Below are 16,055 nucleotides of genomic sequence, written 5' to 3'. Positions count from 1 at the left end.
CATAAATCCATAACGCCCTCCACTATCTCCGAACTAATACACTTGCCAGAGGTAAAGGGGACTAATTGTGACCTCTGTTTGGTAGTAATACTACCCAAACAGCTAGTACTACTGGCCGGTCATCTGGTGTCAGTGGTGGTGGCGCTTCTGCTGCTACTACCGGCTCCCTCATTCTTAGCCATGGTATGTTTTGTTTTTTACACTACCTCTTCCATTGACACTTTTCATTTACTATACATTTTATGCAACACTATAATTAACTTTTGACAATCGTTTCACCCCCAAGTATTCAACCTTTGTCAAAAAGGATGTGACGCGCCCCTGGGCCTGCTGTGTCGTGCGGCATTGCGCGCACGGGGGCTTACCCGGAGCCGGATCAGATGGGGGTAGTAGTCTCGTGGCGGTGACCCGGTCCGTGCCCAGGGAGTCAAACTGAGCGGCAGTCTTTAGCAGTAGATGTTAGAATGTTCGACTACGCCACCCGTTGAATGCGGCTATGAAGCCGCCGCTGCAGGGCAGACCGCTGAGGCCGGTGGTAAGGTTGTGCAGCGTAGCTGGTAGAACCCCCAACGGGAGGGGTATGACCTCAGGGCAGCAGTTGTGGAAGGTAGTGATGGTGCAGCAAGGAAGCTCAGAGACGTGTGGTGCAGTTTCAAGGCTTTTACTCACAGGTGTTGCTCCGGTCACTTCGGCCAGCAGTGACCACCCGAGCCGTGCTGCGTCCACCAGGTGCGAGACTCGGCCAACCCCCAGGCAGTTCCAGAGCGTGGTCCCAAGCTCCCCTCTATTCCTTCCTACGGGCCGTCCTCACCAGGGACCCACCTTTGTCCGGCTCCCTCGGGTCTTTTGGTGGCGAAACCTTTCCCGGCTTCCCTGACCCTATGCGTGGTTTGCCTTCCTGGTGGATATGGTGAGGGGTCGCGTCAAAACTTGTCCACGACCTCCGGTTCCTGGCTAAGGATGTTTAGCCTCTACCAGTTTGGGATCCGGTACCCTCTTCTGCCAACCCTTCACCCGTTAACTTGTTCTCTTGTGGGATCTCAGGGTTCCCTCTATTCTTACATCTCTGGGCCTTTCTTGGTGTTTCTGTTCCTCCTCTCTGTGCTTCAGGCCTGGCTCTGGAGCTGGGCCCAGACGGAGCCGCAGCTCCCTGTCAGCCCTCTCTGGCTGAGCTCCTCTCTGCACAGACTCTCCTCTGAACAGGACCCTGTCTAAAGATGGTGCCCACCTCTTATACTCCCTCTGACACCCGAGCCCAGGTGACTAGCACCCAATGGGCTCCTTCCTATGCCCAGAGTCCCTCCCCTGACTGCTCCTACACTACTGGGATGTTCCTCCCCCCTCCCACTCCAGCCAGGGACAGACGCTGTCGTACCTGCACATCTATCTGGTGGGAGTACCGTTGTTCTGTCCCCCGGAAATGGGATGAGTGTAGTGCATGCAACTAACTGAGCTCGGTCCCACACTCCATCCTTACCCGGGAGTGGAATACCACACCTCTGGTTTGAGGTGCAATACCCCTGTAGCAGCCGAGTCCTCATGGTGCTACATTCCCCCCTGGTAAATCACAGCACGTCCTCGGGCTGTAAAAGAACAAAACAAAACATACAAAATTTTTTTTTAAAGTACACACTAACATATAAAACATTATAAAAAAACATTATCAGAAAATATAACGTTACAGGTAACTTCTTATATTATCATTTTTGTAGTATAAACTCTCAATATAAAACTCTTTTATATAAAACGTTCTTGTTCTTCCGGCCACGGTGCAACTTGTGACCGGGTAAAGTGCAACAGTCACTAGTAGAAAAACAGTTCCTTATAAAACCAGAAGGGGGCGCTTTAGGATGCGCAACTATTTACAGGGTATGGCCGCTCTCAGTCCTCGGCCAGTGGGGATAGGGGAATGGCTGCTCACAGTCCTCAGCCTAGTAAGGGATAGGGGCACACAGGAAACAGTTCTTTTAAACAGTTCCACACTAGTCCCAACGGGGACCACACTCCAATTAGCAACAACTTAGGTACCCCTACGGGTAACTATATACAGTTCCCAGCTTATGCTACTTCCCTTCAGTAGCGGTATCCTCTCCTTGGCTCCTCCTGAGGGTAGTCTTCAGACCCGTCCGGGTCCTCTTGATCTTTCCCATACTGCAACTCCTCCTCCGTCAACCGGTGCACGTGAAGGGCGTATGGTCCTTTGGCACACTGATGCCGGGTGAAGGTGACCTCATCACCCGGGTAGAGGTCACGTCCTCGGTGTCCCTCCGGCAGGTGAGACTCGACATCCCTGCGGGTGAAAAAGACATCGCCGGGGGTTCTGTGATCCCGGATAAAGCCCCAGCCGTGCTCCATTTGAAACTTTATTACAGTCCCGGTGGCGCGGGGACCGTGGGCCGCACGGCGGTTTCGTCGGGTCCGGCTTTTCTGCTCCGCGCTTTGGACCTGCAGCCGCTCCTCGCGGACCCGCCTCTCTCGCCGTTCCCTCTGAAAGACTTCCAGTTGTTGTCGGCAACACTCCTCACGTTGGGCTGCGGCCGCCCGGGTCTCTTGGGTGAACCCCATGAGGTTTTCACCGGCGGGGTCCCATGCAAATTGGGCCTCCTCCAGCGGGAGCGGAACAATTTTGGCGGGTGCCGGAGCCGGGATCAGAGGCTCACACAGAGGCCATTCCTTCCGGAGTCGGGGGTTGACGTACTCCGGTGGCCAAATGAAAGGCAGCCCGTCCGGGCTAGTGTGCTGTGCGAATAGATCTTCACCCAGGGGCAGCATTGTGGAAGTTGAGGGCATTGGAGGGGCAGCGGCGCCCGGATTCACCAGGCCTTGCGACCAGGCCGGTGGCACTCTGAAGGTGAAGGGTACTGTGGAGACGGTGGCGCCCGGGGGTACTCGGCCCTGCGACCAGGCCGGGGGCACTTCCTCTTTTGCCGCGCTCAGGGTCAAGGGGCGTGGCGTAACAGAGGGCACGACTGCGGCTCCTGCCGCTTGAGGCCTAGTTGGAAGCAGCGGCGGTGCGGCAACGGGCGCGGTAAGTGGAACTTCGGGCTCTGCGACGGGGAGCTGGGGCAGGCTTGCGGCTACGGGGCACGGGGTGATGACGTCCCCATTACCTGCTTCCATCTCTGCGGCTCCCTCCGCGGCGTCGTCTCCGGCCTCCGTTCCTCCTGCACCATCCTCAGGGGCAGACACGCTCCACGTTGCGGGTGGCATCCTCTGCTGGCGGGTTCCAGCCTGCTGGACCATCTCTCTCCTCCACTCGGCCAGCGCTTCTTGCTGTACCCGGGCCATCTTCCGGGCCAAGGCCTCCAGCGCGGTCTGTGCACGCTCCCGATTTCTGGGGAGCTGTGCCAGGATCTCCACCAGGCCTTCTGGGGTGGCAGCCTGCAACAGGTTCCGGACCACAGGGTCGGTGCTGATTGACTCTTCCTCCATCTCCGGGTGCGATCTGTCCAGACTCCTCCAGGCCGCACCCATCTTCTCTGTTTTGTTCTGTATCCGCCCCCATTGAGGGTGGTCTCGTGGCAACTTAGTGATTGTCTGTTCCAGGGGCAGCCCTCTCACGCTGATGGACATTTCTATCATTGCAGTCTCTGCTGGTGGGGGCGGTTTCCGCTTTTGGCGCCATTCCTGGACCTGGCCCACGATGGGAGGTGGCCTCTTGCCACCCTCTGGCACGCCCACAATGGAGTCCGCTCTGCCAGGGCGGGAAATCGTCTCAGATGGCGGGAATCGTCTCCTTATGGCGGGAAACTCCGTGGATGGCGGGAAAAGGCTGCAGATGGCGGGCAAACGGCGGGAAACGACCCGAGATGGCGTCCGATGGCGGGAACCCTCTGGAATTGGCAGGAGACTCCTTTTTACGGTAAATGTGAACTTTTCTTCAGGCACGCAGTACCCGTTGGTTGCGGGCACGTAATCCTGCCGACTACGCCAAAGTTGACGCGCCCCTGGGCCTGCTGTGTCGTGCGGCATCGCGCGCACGGGGGCTTACCCAGAGCCTTATCAGATGGGGGTAGTAGTCTCGTGGCGGTGACCCGGTCCGTGCCCAGGGAGTCAAACTGAGCGGCAGTCTTTAGCAGTAGATGTTAGAATGTTCGACTACACCACCCGTTGAATGCGGCTATGAAGCCGCCGCTGCAGGGCAGACCGCTGAGGCCGGTGGTAAGGTTGTGCAGCGTAGCTGGTAGAACCCCCAACGGGAGGGGTATGACCTCAGGGCAGCAGATGTGGAAGATAGTGGTAGTGATGTTGCAGCAAGGAAGCTCAGAGACGTGTGGTGCAGTTTCAAGGCTTTTACTCACAGGTGTTGCTCCGGTCACTTCGGCCAGCAGTGACCACCCGAGCCGTGCTGCGTCCACCAGGTGCGGGACTCGGCCAACCCCCAGGCAGTTCCAGAGCGTGGTCCCAAGCTCCCCTCTATTCCTTCCTACGGGCCGTCCTCACCAGGGACCCACCTTTGTCCGGCTCCCTCGGGTCTTTTGGTGGCGAAACCTTTCCCGGCTTCCCTGACCCTATGCGTGGTTTGCCTTCCTGGTGGATATGGTGAGGGGTCGCGCCAAAACTTGTCCACGACCTCCGGTTCCTGGCTAAGGATGTTTAGCCTTTACCAGTTTGGGATCCGGTACCCTCTTCTGCCAACCCTTCACCCGTTAACTTGTTCTCTTGTGGGATCTCAGGGTTCCCTCTATTCTTACATCTCTGGGCCTTTCTTGGTGTGTCTGTTCCTCCTCTCTGTGCTTCAAGCCTGGCTCTGGAGCTGGGCCCAGACGGAGCCGCAGCTCCCTGTCAGCCCTCTCTGGCTGAGCTCCTCTCTGCACAGACTCTCCTCTGAACAGGACCCTGTCTAAAGATGGTGCCCACCTCTTATACTCCCTCTGACACCCGAGCCCAGGTGACTAGCACCCAATGGGCTCCTTCCTATGCCCAGAGTCCCTCCCCTGACTGCTCCTACACTACTGGGATGTTCCTCCCCCCTCCCACTCCAGCCAGGGACAGACGCTGTCGTACCTGCACATCTATCTGGTGGGAGTACCGTTGTTCTGTCACCCGGAAATGGGATGAGTGTAGTGCATGCAACTAACTGAGCTCGGTCCCACACTCCATCCTTACCCGGGAGTGGAATACCACACCTCTGGTTTGAGGTGCAATACCCCTGTAGCAGCCGAGTCCTCGGGGTGCTACATTTGTATGTAACAAGAAATGCTAGGTAGGTAGGTACATGTATAGAAATCAAAATGCGGCAGCAAAATTCAACCCCCTTCCCAAAAATTACATAAGAAATGTTAGATAGGTACATGTCCAAAAAGCGAGCACCTGTAACAGGGCACATTATTGGTGTGGCATGTATGAATTTAAAATTTAAGTAGTAAAACAAAGCAAGAGCGCAAAGTTCACAGGGTCATGACATCACGACGTGCACCGTGCCTTTCATTTGCTTGCGCAGAACTGTCCTGTGCCTCATCAGAGCCGGAATTTCTGTCTCCGTGTGAGAGGCTTGGGGATTTCAGTGCTTGCAGAAGGGATCAGAAGATGAACGAGGGTCAGACGGGTCATGGTGAGGAGCGGAGGGGCTGGAGAGGTGATCGGAGAGGTAAATGTTAGGATTTTTTTTGCGTTTTTTGACCTTTTTGATGGCTCCCTTATGGTTTAGAAAAATGCCAGCAAGCAGCCGTCATTTTACTGAATCCAAGTGGAACCGGAAACAAAAAAAATCAACATTTTGTCGAATGCAGATTTTTGTAAGATTCAAGCAGAATTCAATTCCATTCAATTTTTTTGCCACTTCTTTAGTCACTAATATATTTTTTATTATTATGAATGGGTATAATGATGGAGTAGAAATGTAGTAATGACTCATTTGTTCCTATTTTTCTCTTTGAAATAAAAAAAAAAAAAAAAAAAGCTTAAAAAAATGTAGCAGTAAGAAAAGCTATATACCCACACACTGATTCATAGAGAGGTTTATGTACTGCATAATGTTTTATACTCTGCACTCTTACATATGACACGTGTCACAATTTTGTCATGGTTCCTCAGTGATGTATCTTGTGACCTGTATCAGATTTGCTGCCACACATTCACAGTTAGGTATTGCAAGATAAGCTTGACATGCCCTCAAAATTCAGTGGGGGTGAGCAACCCACTGGTATTACAACTACCAACACTCGGGGGAATCCAAATGTATTTTTCTCTCTCAAATGAGCAGAGAAATTGCACTACTGTGAAATAAGCAGGGGTCGCCTCTCTCTGTATGATCAGAGCTGCAGAAGACACAGCGGGATTGCGATATACTTTCATAGCCTTCCTCAATGCAGGATAGTCAACATTCACCCTTTATTTCCCAGTACCAGATACTTCAACAAGATAGAGGGTGATGTTGCCAAAAAAGTTAAAGTTTATTTCGCAGAATTATTAGAATATTTTATTATGGCAATTTTTCAACTTATATTCAGAGATAACTTTGGCTGAGCCCCGGTTGGTTGTGCAATCAGTTTGATCAAGCCCTATATGAATAATTACTTCCAACAGGAATATTTATGGATTTGTGCAAGGCATTCTTTATACAATCATATTTTCAAATGAGAAAAAAAACACGTGGTCCACATTAAGACTTTTTTTTGTTTTTGCCCAAATTAAAATTATGAAAATTTTACTAGTATACTTTTATTCCTAATACTTCTCCAAAGTTCAAACGCCTGATCTCATGTTGCATCGTGCACCTCCTTTTGCAGATTAGTTTAATAAAAGCAGACAGCTTCTCTCCGCCTCTGTGTGCCGATGATGTGTATAAAGGGGGCTGTCCTACTGGCTTATTTATCATGACAGATAAGGGGGATGGCTTAGTTATAGAAATTAGCCATGCAGCCAGCCTTTTTATTACATAACCAATAAAGAGAAGGGGGAGGAAACTAAATGCAGAAGCTAAAAGTAGAGGTGTTGAAGGGGTTGACCATTACTTGGACAACCCCTTCTCAGTCCTCATGTTTAGCCCTGTTAAAATACAAACATGTATACTCACCAGCATTGCTTGCACTCAGTTAGTTATGTCACTCGAGCCTTGCACCCAATCAGCGCTGGCGTTACTGTCCCTGCCTTTGGTCAAATCAAACATCAACAGGAAGTCAGGTCTGGCGGCTGCTCTCTGACTTCCTGTTGATGTTCGATTTGTCCGAAGGCGGGGACAGTAACCCCAACGCTGATTGGGTGCAAGGCTCAGGTGATGTAACAACTTCACTTGAGCCCAGGAAAGCGAATGTCGATGCGGAAGGAACTGTGCCGGCACCAGAGGTGAGTATATGTGTTTTTATTTTCACAGGGCCAAAAACGAGGAATGAGAAGTCCAAGAAGTGGACAAAATCTTTAAGCTATAATATAAGAAGGATTGTGGATACTTCTTACCAATCAAATATATGTGTTATTCAATCTGGTTCCTTGGCAATCCACTCCACTGTGCACGGAAAAAGCTTGTGAGGTATCAAGCAGCTTTGTTCAAAGGGATGAAAAAATAACTGACGCGTTTTGTAGATGGATTTTCCGGATTGAAAAACTTTTTCAGCACTTCATGATAAGGTCTAAGATTGGTATTTATGAAACTACAGGTTATGGTTACTAGCCTTTGGGATGGAGCGTTGATCCAGGGAACTAAACTGATTATTTTTCCCCTAATATGGAGCAATTAGCATGTGCCTCAAGGGGTTTTTAAATTCTTCTGAATAAACATCTAAGGTTATAGGCTGAACTCAATTGACCACTGTCCTTTATCAACCATGAAATTGACAATATGATTTTAGGGCAGTATACAAAGTAAAAATTACATCAGTAAATTCTATTAATTTGATCAGCAAGCAATTATTTTTCTTTTTTTACCTGGGTAACCTCATTTAAAGGCGTGAGTCTTTTTTTAAATTTAACTTATATTGAATTCATTGACAGTCAAATATCGATTTGCACCATATTTTTCTTTATATTCACTTTCTGTTCTTGATAAAGGTAGTGTAAACTTTTACTACTTGAAAACCATTCCTATTTTTCTTGTCAATTTTTCATGTTGTTGGATCAAAAAAAAAAAGTCAAAGTGATAGCAAAACAAAATGTATCGTTGATCACGTGACGTGCTGTCCTTCCGGATGATATTGGATCTTGGTATTGTTAACAAAGATACAGGAGAGAACTAGAGTTATATTGTGTTAAAAGGCTTTTCTGGGATCAGAATATTGATGCTTAGGATAGGCAATCAGCATCAGATTGTTGAGATATGACTCTTGGCACCCGCACAAGAAGCTGTAAAGGGGCCGTGGCACTTGTGCAAGCAATGCAGCCTCTCTAATATATACATTTTGTTGTCTACCGGCATACCGTCTACTTGGTAGTGGTAGTGCAAGACATTATAAAACTGTCTTATTGCGGTAAATCAACAATACCCTGTACAAGTGGCATACCGTGGCAGGATACGCAATTGCTATTGGGTCCATGAGCAGAGGGTCTTTGTGCCGAATGGCCTTTCTCCCTAACTGGCATCCTCTACTCTCTGACATTCACTGTATATGTACAGCAGAAGTCAGAAGGATTTGAGCCTGGTCCATACTTTGCGGGCGCTGGCTGTTTTACACAGGAGACACCTGTCTATAATTGGGTGACTCACTTCTGAACTTTGCTATGAGATACCCAGATTTCTATGTATGACCCTGCTCTTCACTTCTGCCTCATGATGAAGACAATGAGGAAGCTGTATCTCTCCTTTAAACAGCTGATCGATGGGATAGACGAGTCAGACCTTCATAATCTAGTATTAATGACCTTTTTGCTAACAATAGGACATCAGTATAATAAACTCAGAAATCCTTTAATATTACTGACATGTTGGTTTTTCAATCGTTGGAACACATCTTAAGACAAGAGTAACAAGCCAATCATGATCCATCTACAAACACAGGAGAAGGTAGATAACCCTACATTGACCCAAGCATGTTTGTCGATCATAATCGTGTACCTAGAAACTTGGGCGAAAAACTACAATAGGCGAAAGTAGATGGTTATTGTGTGCATTGGACATTGATTGATGTCTAATAAGCTGGTCAGAGGCAGAGTAGCGCTTACTGTCACATGGTCATCAATCAACATTCACTTTCCACTTGAGGAAGAAGTGAACTTCAGAATGTTACGCAACCATTGTTAATTGCTAAGTGGTACGGCTGTCCATGCAATTTAAATGTCACACAGTCGTGTCAAGGTAAATAATTAGATGTCACTCATTTCCATTTAGAAATAATCTCAGTCATTGGTTCAAGTCACTGATTGCATTTAAAGGGAAGCCATCATCCAAAAATTACCGTATTTTTCAGACTATAAGATGCACCCGACCATAAGACGCACCTAGGTTTTAGAGGAGGAAAATAAAAAAATAAAAATTTAAGCAAAAAATGTGGTCATGATGCACTTTTAAGGGGGAGGGGGTCTTCTGCTGACACTGGTATAGGGGTAATGTCCCCCAATTCTGACAATATCCCCCATCCTGGTATATATGCCACCCCCCTTTCTTTTTTATGTGGTCCCCATCCCCATCCTGGTATGCCTGGCATCCCTCCATCCTGGTATGCATGGCACCCCTCATCCTTATCCTGGTATGCATGGCATCACTCATACCTATTCTGATATGCATGGCACCCATCATCCCTGTCCTGGTATGCATGGCACCCCTCATCCCTGTCCTGGTATGCATGGCACCCCTCATCCCTGTCCTGATATGCATGGCACCCCTCATCCTTGTCCTGGTATGCATGGCACCCGTCATCCCTACCCTGGTATGCATGGCACCCCTCATCCCTGTCCTGGTATGCATGGCACCCCTCATCCCTGTCCTGGTATGCACAGCACCCCTAATCCCTGTTCTGGTATGAATGGCACCCCTCATCCCTGTCCTGGTATGCATGGCACCCCTCATCCCTGTCCTGGTATGCTTGGCACCCCTCATCCCTGTCCTGGTATGCTTGGCACCCCTAATCCCTGTCCTGATATGCATGACACCCCTAATCCCTGTCCTAGTATGCATGGCACCCCTCATCCCTGTCCTGATATGCTTGGCACCCCTAATCCCTGTCCTGGTATGCATGGCACCCCTAATCCGTGTCCTGGTATGCATGGCACCCCTAATCCCTGTCCTGGTATGCATGGCACCCCTAATCCCTGTCCTAGTATGCATGGTCCCCCTAATCCCCATTAGGCTGCACATTAAAAAAAATAAACACTCCTACTCACCTTTCTTCTCTCTCCTCCAGCGCTGCGTCCGGTCTGCCTGCACTGATCTCTCCATGTGAGCCACGCATGACGGCACTGCCATGCGCGGCTCACAAGGAGAGATCAGCTGCTGGAAGTCACTGCTCCCCATGCCGGGTCTGTGTGCACGGGGAGCAGTGACTTCACTCTCCTTCATAGCCGGCACACAGAGGAGCCGCGCTGCGGCTGCTACTGCTGCCTGCTATCTCCTGTGCCCGCTCATTATAGGGCACGAATATTCACCCTCTCTCCACGCCCATGGGTGTGGAGAGAGGTTGAATATTCATGCCGTTTAACAGCGGGCACAGGAGATAGCCGGCAGCAGCAGGAGCCGCAGCGCGACTACACTGTATACCGCTATTAAGGAGCATGAATATTCAGTGCTCCCCATGCCCCATGGGCGTGGGGAGCAGTGAATATTCATTTTCTTTAGCAGCGGGGACAGTGTAGGCTGCAGTAGGCGGCTGCTGCCTCGTGTGCCCCGCTCCTCCACCGATACCGCTCCCCCCACACCACACATAAATGTACCCCCCCCCAACATTCGGACCATAAGACGCACCCCCCATTTTCCTCCAAAATTTTGGAGGAAAAAAGTGCGTCTTATGGTCCGAAAAATACGGTACCTATTGTTTAAATGTTTTTTGTGTTAAATGTATTTTTTTACTTTTATCAATGTGTTTTTTTTTCTCTCTGTATTAAAAATAAATTGAAATCTTGCAATTTTCGCACTAACCACTGGGGCTTTTTTAGACTCTAACTTCCTGTTGTTTCAGGAAACAATACATGTACATAGCCACAATGGTCAGTCCCTGACCCTATCCTTTATATTGAAGCATCTACTGAGCGTGTGCAAAGGTCATTGTGAGAAGAGGGGGAGCAGGTTCAGTAGTGACATTGCTTATTATGATTGATGGATCATTTCATTGTAATCCTGCTTCTGATAATATGGAGTCGTGCTTAAAAATCTTCCTGAAAGGATAGGAAGTATGAGTCTGAGTCTAAAAAAAAACCAAAACAAGTTGGTGTGAATGAAAAACCTTGCTTATATTCTCAGGATTTCATCATTTCTGTGAACACAGCTTGCAAATCATGATAATCTCCGCTTTGCCAATAGCTATCTGGACAATACTCTCCTCCAGCCCCATGGCTGCAGCTCCAGCACATCAGATTTCTAGAGATTTTGTGTCCATGCACAACCATTACAGGTGAGCGTTACCATTACCCTCACCCCCAGCTTGTTCCATACAGTACTGCCCTGTCTGTGCACATTTGTCCCACCCAGATATACTCTAAAAAATGCCTTAGTGGCCAGTGAGAAAATTGCAAGATTACTCATTTTTTATTTTTTTTAACAAAGATTGTGAAATGAAAAAATTAAAAAAAAAAACAAATTTGTTTTAAAAATACATGGGATCTAAGGAGCAACAATTCTCTTGTAGAGAATAACATGCTTGGCATGACATTTTGAGGAGGCTTTTAGACTATGGAATGCTCCTCTGGGAAATAATTACATTTCCAGAGGAGAATTTCATGGCCTATAATCCTACTCATGTTGGCATGCCAGGCATGTCACTATCCACAAGGAGAAACATTACATGCTAGACCCCAGTCAGAAGCCTCTCATACAGCCAAATCAGATCTCATGCTTTGCACTAAGGAGGGGTGTCTGGGATTCACAGACGACACCGGGGAGATCACACAATATCTCACCGCTGCCATCAGTCTGTCAGGAATTCATAGGATTGAGCAGGGATTCGAGAGCACACGATCCTGATTACTCACTATGTAGCAATCGACAAGAGAGCAGAAAGCGTATGGCATCACACCTCAAAATTCCAACGCATGGAATATGTGTATACGCCCTGTACCGCTATTGCCAGCTTCACGATAGAACAATTAATATTATTTGCTGCCACCACCGGCCGAGTTTGAACTATAATACAGACCTGGCAGGACACCTGCTTTCTGGTAGCATATATGGCTTCGGGGGAGGGAACGTTTACAGGACAAAAGAAACAGAACTATTAAATGTTATATTTAATCCAAAAGGGAGGCAGTGTTTATGAAAAATATCCAAAGATTTTACAAAGGGGGACAGTTACAGTCAGGGCCGGCTCCAGGTTTTTCTGGGCCCCGGGCGAAAGAGTCTCAGTGGGCCCCTTTAACACATACCACGATTCATGATGCAGAGATACGGCGGAGAAATAAATAAATATATATATATATATATATATATATATATATATATATATATATTAGTACAATGCAAAGATTTCACTTCTTACATTACATGAGTGATATCTATTGTAAATTCCACAATAGCTCAGAAACCGGTGAATCGCTCCACACAGAATACTGGCCCCCATATAAGGCTCCATACGGAATACTGGCCCCCATATAACGCTTCATACGGAATACTGGCCCCCATATAAGGCTCCATGCGGAATACTGACCCCCTTATAAGGCTCCATACGGAATACTGGCCCCCATATAAGGCTCCATACGGAATACTGGCCCCCATATAAGGCTCCATACGGAATACTGGCCCCCATATAAGGCTCCATACGGAATACTGGCCCCCATATAAGGCCCCATACGGAATACTGGCCCCCATATAAGGCTCCATACGGAATACTGGCCTCCATATAAGGCTCCATACGGAATACTGGCCCCCATATAAGGCTCCATACAGAATACTGGCCCCCATATAACGCTCCATACAGGATACTGGTCCCCTTATAAAGCTCCATACAGGATACTGGCCCCCATATAACGCTCCATACAGGATACTGGTCCCCCTATAAAACTCCATACAGGATACCGGCCCCCATATAACGCTCCATACAGGATACCGGTCCCCATATAATACTGCATGCAGGCTGTTACCCCCCACATAATGCCCCATACAGGCTGTCCCCCCCTTATAATGCTCCATGCAGGCTGTTACCCCCCACATAATGCCCCATACAGCCCCCCCCCTTATAATGCTCCATGCAGGCTGTTACCCCCCACATAATGCCCCATACAGCCCCCCCCCTTTTAATGCTCCATGCAGGCTGTTACCCCCCACATAATGCACTATGCAGGCTGTTCCCCACCTTATAATGCCCCATGGAGGATGCCCCCCCCACTTCTCTTTATACCGCCCCATGCCTCCATACATTTAAAAAAAAAAAAATCAAATACTCACCTCCCTTCTCCTCACCTGCTGCCTGCTGCCCGCTGCTCGGGTCCGAACTCCAGCGTTGTCTGCGTCTTCCCGCTCAGCGCTCCCTGTGATGGCTCAGGGGAGGGCGCGGTGTAAAGACGTCACCGCGCCCTCTGACCTGAGACGTCACAGGGAGCGCAGAGCAGGAAGACAGCTGATCTGCGGAGGCACGGGGAGAGGTAAGTATCCAGCTGCCGGGGGCCCTGAGCAAGCGGCGGAGAAGGGCGGGCGCTGACACCGTTCTCCTTTGCCCATAGCCCAGCGGGGTGCGCGACCGCCAGTGGGCCCCTCTGCCTGCTCAGGGCCCCGGCATTTGCTCGGGTGCGCCGGGTGCTGACGCCGGCCCTGGTTACAGTACAGAATATACAGTTACACAAATAAAACAGGATTAAAGAAGACTTACTATAAAGATCGCAGAGACAACTCAGTATAGTTGGAGGGAACCTCTCCTATTGGACTGTTCAGCGAACGTGACCCGTGTTACACATCAGTATGTACTTTCAACATGAGTATGGATCAATCTTCAGTTGGATCTTTTATGCTGAAGGGGGGACCTGCCCACAAGCCCTTTGTGCTGACATCATGTGGGCTCGGCTCAACCCTTTATGTTTTTATTAAAACCTCTACCTTCTTCGATAACTCCTCACTGGTTGATCACAGAAGCCCGAAAGTGATACCATATTTTTTATTATGAATTTACCTCTCCATAGACTACACATGGCACGGCTGTGATCCGTTATTCTGGTACTTTTGCGCAACAGCTCCCCGGAGGGGCTCACAGCTACAAAAAAATAAGAATAGTGTTCCTTGGCTGACCCTGCCACTAAAAATTTAGGTCCCGTTATTATCGGAAATATGGAACTTTGGTTATTCCATATTTTGTTTCGGCTCCGGCCTGGCTACAAACCTCTGTTAAATTCCTTTTGTCGTCCTGGGAATCAAGCTTCCTCAGCTAGATGTAAGTTGTCGCAGGTCTGTGTCAGAGGAAAGCTACACTCGTATTTTAATTGGGCTGGTAGCACCTCTCTTGTGCCAGCATTTGTTTAAGCTACTTCTGCTGTGGGTGATAATTTGCATAGAGACAGATGGTGTCAACTCTTCTTTCCTGACAAATACTATAGGGGAGGGGTGAGAGGGGCTTCAGAGGGAGAAATTCTTAATATTTTTCTGACAAGGGGCAACACCCCGAAACACCATGTTCGCAAATTGAGATTCTGGTTTGGCGTTTATCCCAAGTCATATGGCAAGGTGCATTAAAGGGTTCATATTGACTTTTATGATTTCTACTTCCAATAAGTGACACTACACTTCAAGCCCTCTTGCTTTCTGAAGAGGCAATTTGCAGATAGTTGTATGTAATGTGAACACCATACAACCGATGAATTTTATATACTGTAGATTGGCTCGGCACCGTCTTCATTTTAGTGACTTTTTTACTTTTATTGTACTTCTATATTTATTTTGCTAACTTTACTTACTTTGAAGAACAGCTACAAAACGTTAAACCTGGCTGTTAGATTATGGTGATTGTGCAACAAAGTAATGTGAATGGGGTTAGCCCACATGTCAAATAACGAACATGTTGACAAAAAAAAAATTGGGCATGTTGGATGAAATGCATCCTGACCTTAAAGAGGTTGTCCATTACTTTTATATTGATGACCTATCCATAGGATAGGTCATCAATGTCTGATTACCCGTGAGATGGAGCTGCTCAACAAGTGAGTACTTCCGGCCTGTAGAAACCGCCGACACCAATAACAGCTGATCGGCGTGGGAGCAGGGGATCGAACCCCAGCTGATCAGACATTAATGACCTATCCTATAGATAGATCATCAATTAAAAGTAGTGGACAACCTCTTTAACCAACCTTTGTTTTGCCAAGTGTTAAGAAAAGAATATTTCATTTGGACATAAAATTGAAGCTGACGAAGACTAGCAATTGGTCAACTAAAGTCCCATGCGTATGGCTAGATTATTTGCAAATAATAGACTGACTTACACTATGTAAGAAGATGCAATGAACCAATGTAGCTGCTAAAAGTTTTCCTAATGCATGTGTTGGGTCCCGAAGTTTAAAGTCCATCAAAAGTGCTATTTTTAAGGCTGTTTCTATCAGTGGTGTAGCCTGAAAATGCTGTAGAACATACTGTATGTGTTTGTGCTGCAGAAGTCGGTCTCTGAGATTTTTGGTGCCCGTGGTTTGGGTAGCATGAATCAGCCAATGTGTTCCTGTTAGTAGCTTTTTCCTAATATTGAGATAAACTAGTAACTCTTGGATATTCAAGTTAGAAATCAAATATGAGAAAAGTAGACTTTTTCTCATACAGAAAGAGGGTGATTTTGTGAATATTTATTAAATAAAAAACATTTTGGGGCATAAAAACAACAACCACTTTCCTTTCTAAATTAAAGGGTTTCCCATCTTGGACATTTATGGCATGTTTGCTGGGAATTGTATCTCTTCGCTCACTGCTGTCAATACAAAGATTATAGCACATGTTCTTGGACCTGCATCCTACCAGAATTTATGGCACATCCACAGGATATTGTATGAGATGGTAATAACCTATA

At 47.9% G+C, this 16,055-nt stretch overlaps 1 protein-coding gene across 3 annotated transcripts in view; it reads right to left on the bottom strand.

Annotated features, from left to right (window-relative positions):
- CACNA2D3 (calcium voltage-gated channel auxiliary subunit alpha2delta 3) overlaps window positions 1-16,055 on the bottom strand; it is a 1,591,404-nt gene that overhangs the window by 1,267,168 nt on the left and 308,181 nt on the right. The window lies entirely within an intron of this gene.

The sequence above is a fragment of the Phyllobates terribilis genome, unplaced genomic scaffold (genome assembly GCF_046119375.1).
Source record: "Phyllobates terribilis strain yellow unplaced genomic scaffold, ASM4611937v1 Scaffold_8__6_contigs__length_399053987, whole genome shotgun sequence".
NCBI classification, from domain to species: Eukaryota; Metazoa; Chordata; class Amphibia; order Anura; family Dendrobatidae; genus Phyllobates; species Phyllobates terribilis.
Note: the sequence above shows the minus strand (reverse complement) of the source record. Positions and strands in the feature narration are given on the sequence as shown.